We start from the raw sequence: 5303 nt of genomic DNA, 5'->3' as shown, positions 1-5303 counted from the left end.
TCATTGCGCTATGCACGAATACACGCCCCCCCACCCAAAAAGAAGAAAAGTTAGAGCGAAAGTTTTAGAAGAAAAGTTCCCACTTTTCTCATAACCGATATGTCAGTCCCCTGCCCTATTGTCGGACATGCGGTTTCGGCAGCAGGTGGTGGGTGTGAGATGGTGGCGTATCTTATAGGTAGAGAAGGTCATTTACGGTGGAAGGCCGCGTGATTTGGACTTGTTACCGACATTCGCTTCCCAATTAAAGCGTCACAAGTGGCACTCCTCATGACTCCGTGGAGACTGTGTTCCGCTATTTGCAACAGCCAGCGCTTTGAAAAAGAGTAATTCAAAAGACCCTCATCTTTCTGGTTATAAGCGATTGCCTTGTCCCACAAGTCAAATGTATTTCGTCCAAAAGCATGAAAAAAGCTCTCACTCTATGCTTTCCAATGATGCGTGTGCTCTGAGGTGTGACGGTTGAGCCATTCTTTAGCATTTCTATGGAAGCATTTCGGCACGTGCAACAAGCGATTATTATCTATGCACCAGTTAGTTTGTTCACAGGCGTAGTCATAGTAGTCGAACCTTGTATAGTGGCGCTAGACGAAATACCGTCGAATTGCACAGGTTCCACTGGTCATTCAAAACTTCTGTAGTTCGAAAGAACAGCTATAAGAGTTTTCCGCTGCTGAGTTTGTTCTATTTGTATTGCGGTGACCTTGACGTATGCATCTGAGAGACTAAAGGAAGACGAAGTTGCGCTTGCAGTCGTGTTGTAGCTAGCAGGAAGACCGTGACTTGTTCAAAGGGCGAGTTCACGCAGGGCCAGGTTCATTTTTGCAGCACCTTTAGCAGTGACGTCTTCCCCTGTAGTACTGGCCCTGTTGACGATGACGTCGAGCGGATTCGGGGTGGTCCTCTCGTCTTGTGCACGAGCGAAGTCCTGCATTTCCGGCTCGTAGCCTGTGATGACTGGCTGGCCTCGTCGCTGTGTCACGCAGAACGTTACCCACATGCACAAGTCCGTAGCCGACTGCGCCAAACTGTAGAAGTCCACGAAAGCTTGAAGCCTCCTAGCATGTATTAAGATATCTGCATCTACTTAATCGCCATATTGGATCTCTCTCTTCTATCTACCTCTTCCTCCCTTCCGCACAGCCTTGTTATCCGTCATCTTCATCTGCTTCTGTTCCGGACCAGGGAATCAATCTCATAACTCGCACTTCAGGCCTGTTTCATGCAAAATGTGATTTCCAAGTGTATTTTCAGTATGCAACGTTAAGAAACGCTGCATAGAAATTAATCCTGCAGTATACTTGAGATATTAAGATGTGTTTAATTGGTAACTTTGCGCCTGTGATAACATGATTTGTAAATGTGTATGCCTGCTGTTTTCTGCTTTTCTTTCTGTTTTGTATTGATGCGCAATCCTGCGAAAATTGCGTTCATTATTCCGCACAGTCCTGCATAGTTATGTGAAATTTCATACGCCGAATTACGCGATGGCACTGCATGCGACGCACGAGATGCAGGCGGCATAGCACAGCTCTTCGTCACGCGTTCCGTTCCCTCGCGCCGATATCGCATCAGGAAAAACCTACAAGTCCAACTGAACGCGTTCGCTTCCTGCGCCTACGGCTGTCACATGTGGGAGGACAGCGGCTGGTGTATTTTAATGCATTCAATCGGCTACTCTCCCAGGCTACAACCATCGTGTATAAATGGTTTTCTTCTGAATAAACTGAAACTTAGATTATGAACATTCTCAGGTGCCTCAACGCATCTTCGCGGATGGCAGCTTTCTTCAAATCCCCATTCTCGTTCTCTTGATCTGTTCTAGTGTTTCGCCCTTACAAAATACACGGTAGCAAACCGGACAGTTATTCTCACTAACGTCCATGTGTCTCATTTGCCATTTTGCTTGCGTATGTGCCATAGTGCTTACACTATGAGAGCATATGCATTCTGTTCATTGATTTGCTCCCTTCAGTAACTCAAGTCGCAAATGGCTCACTAAACGAAAAGCTACGCCGGCGTGCAAACGCCGCACATATCTGCGATTGTCTTTGCAATGAGCGAGGAAGGTCTCTGGTCGCGATCTCTCGGTGACCAACGCGATATGAAGCTGAGAACGGCAGCGAACTTATGAGCGTCACATTCCTGGAGGACGAAAATAGGAACGCGACGGGAAAAGAATCGCCTTCACCTTCGGCCGATGCAGCGTCGTCTTTCGGCGGTGGGCCCAGTGAAACGCGCAGAACTGTGTATAGCTATCACAACAGGCCAAAGAGCTCATAAATGCGTGAACGCCTATAAGCAACAATAAAATGTCTCCACCACAACTCTCTGAGGGCCGGACTGAATGGCCCTCTACAAATAACCTCGCAGCGAGCTTGCATCCTGGAGCGATTGAGGTGAATGTGCTCGCCGTGACGGTTACGCCGAAGCAGCATCGGTGGCACGAGCAATTTTGCTGTAACGACGAGGAAGAGTGCGCTCGATCGTTTTCGCATGCTCTCATATGCGGGAGGCTGAAGCGCCCCCCCCCCCCCCATGTGGCGCCGATTACTCGAGTCACGCATAGTGATAACCTCTATAGACTCTCAGACGAGACTTGATCTGTCGCATTCCCGTCGCCTTCATCGGATGACACGCAGCAGCGTGTAGATAACTTTTGTGGCAACTATCAGAAGGGAGCGGTGACTGTTTTGCAGATAACACTGCTGTACAGAATGACTTTGCTCTGCCGGGCGACAGCCATGACTGCGTTTGAAAGCTTTCACAAAAGCAGCACGTGTTTATGTGGCAATAAGAAACACCTAACAATTTAACGTTTGGCATCTTGCACAAGGGAGAGAGCAAGAGAGAAAAATAATTATCTACTGGACAGCGTGCCTCCCCAAAGAGACAGTTGCTGTAGATTAGGCTGGGATGAAGAAGAAAAAAAAACGAAGTGGCTGCGGCATCGAAAGCAGGCATTCGTTCCTTTCCGCTCACCTGTTTCGAACGATCCCGCTGCCGACTTGCTCCTCGACTGCTTTCTTATGCGATACATTATTTGCCTTCATTCACGACAATTTGCGGCAGGTAGGTAGGCTCCTGTCGTGATTCGCTTTAATAACAGAACATAATGCGTGACCGATGGTGGAACTGAATGTCAGCCATCGAGCACAGCAGTGTGGGGCTCTAAACATTAGGCCACGATTGCACTTTTCCCTCCTTTATTAGAGGGAAGCGATACCGTAGCACTTACATTAAGCCCACCACAACTCAACAATCAGGTAAAGTTATACACAAATCGAATAGGTAAAACCAGCCAATAGATTCACTAGAAGGCGCGTATATGCGACGTATTTGATTTCTTTCTTCTTGTGAGGTAGTTTTCGTTACTCCGAGTTTTCGGGCTTGTATGGTTCGTATTCTCGCTCTCCTAAACCTAATAAGGACAATCAGGTAGTATGGCAATGATTTGCCTTTTTGCCACGTAGAGGTATATGAAAGTGATGTGCTTGATTTCTAATGCTTTTTTCAATGTTCCCTCTAGAACATCCCACAAACTTACTGTCATGCACCAATAAATAAAACAATGATCAATTGTTCCTGTTTTTTTTTGTTACACAATGTGTAAGTTGTATCCCAGGAAGGAAAGAATCCCTTGATCTTCTGCGACGTCTTCCCACGAAGCGTGGAGGCATGCATTTAAAAAAAGAAAGTCTTGGCTCTCAGGGAAACAAGTTTTCTCAACGCAATTCAATACATCAAACAAATGATGATTATCAAATGTAGTACGGTGCATTGGCACGCGAAAGCACATGTCAATAACATCCCTTCTCAAAGTCCTACAACTGGATCTAAATAAGTAGGCTGTTTAAAAGCTTATCTGAAGAAATAAGAGTATGAGCTATTTCCTTTTACAACCCATACAGATCAACGGTTTCAACAACAGAGGTCGCAACACAAGAAGGGGAATGATGTGCGATAACCTGTTCCTGTTCCTCCCGCTTGAAAAGGATGGTCTTGGCTTTGCACATTTGCTTATAAGGCAGTTAGCGATGACATACATCCGCTTCTACGCGAGCTGTGCTATAGGCCACGATCGCACGTATACCCTTTTCCTTCCAAGGCCAGCCAGCTTGTTTTCTTGCTTGTTCCTCACTTGCGGCGCTTGCCCACTGCATGGAATTGGCCAACAAGCCGGCAGCTAAAGGTTAAAGGGATGGGAGAGAGAGAAAAACCAAAGCGAAAGAGTAAATCAGGGTGACTTGTAACGGCCAGCTAGCTCTGCGAAAAGGTCGGCGCGTGCAGCCTCGTGCCACTTCCTCGTCTTCTTTACTTGTGATAGTTCGCGCTCTGAGGCGCCTTGTTGTGAGCTTTGCTATCTCCGGGACCGGCCCACGTTCCCCAGCACTTTTATCTTAGCGCGCTAAGCGAAATCGCATAACGTGTCGTCGCTGATGACGTCGCAATCCGTGTTTCTCTCGTTTATGCTCATCCACTGCCGATGTAGAGACCAACAATTGTCATGTCGTAAGCTCGCGTCGAACGACCGGCCTTGAAATACTGCAGCTGTTGTCACGGACACGAAAGCTCGCGTCCTACACACCCAACCACTAGACTTACAAAAAAAAAACACCCTGGTCCGCCTAGTATCGCTTAGTGGAACCTCAAACAAAGCTAGACATCTAGGTACCTTCAAAATGCTTCGCATACAACGTCTCTTCCCACAATGCGTGGGATCTGTATATTCTTTCTTTTTTATTTCGTAATGAAATAATTAGCTTTTCTTCAGAATACCGCGTCTCAATAGTGCTGTTCGTAATTAGGGTAATTAAATTACCAGCATTTCTGTAGCCCCACGTTTACCCGATCTATGCCATCCGCCCTTTCCTGCCCAGTGCTCGTCGGCGCGACCTCCTCGATACCGCGAGCAAGTTGAGCAACCGGTCCTGCTTTCTATAGGTAACGGCGTCGACGCCTACGACAGGGCGTCGGTGGTTCAGTGGTAGAATACTCGCCTGCCACGCGGGTGGCCCGGGTTCGATTCCCGGCCGACGCATGCATTTTTTTTTTCGTTTCGTTGCCTCCAAATGTTACGGCTACAATCTTCAATTAGAAATTATTTCCGCAGCTTCATGCGCCAAAAGCCAATCTGATCGGGAGGCACACGGCATTTCTTATTCTGATCACCTGGGATTCCTTAACGTGCACCAAAAAGTACTCGGTCGTCATTGCAATATGCCCCCCAGCGAAATGAGAGCACCGCGGCCGCAGTCCAACCAGTGGCCTCGAGCTAAGAAGCGGTAGCCATGGCCACAACA

At 47.5% G+C, this 5303-nt stretch overlaps 1 non-coding gene across 1 annotated transcript; it reads left to right on the top strand.

Moving 5' to 3' along the window:
• Positions 1-4970: 4970 nt before the first annotated feature.
• Positions 4971-5041, top strand: TRNAG-GCC (transfer RNA glycine (anticodon GCC)). Its single transcript has one exon. It is a non-coding gene; the product is annotated as a tRNA-Gly (tRNA).
• Positions 5042-5303: the final 262 nt, after the last annotated feature.

The sequence above is a fragment of the Dermacentor variabilis genome, chromosome 4 (genome assembly GCF_050947875.1).
Source record: "Dermacentor variabilis isolate Ectoservices chromosome 4, ASM5094787v1, whole genome shotgun sequence".
NCBI classification, from domain to species: Eukaryota; Metazoa; Arthropoda; class Arachnida; order Ixodida; family Ixodidae; genus Dermacentor; species Dermacentor variabilis.
The sequence above is the reverse complement of the archived record's forward strand: the minus strand, read 5'-3'. Positions and strand labels throughout refer to the sequence as shown.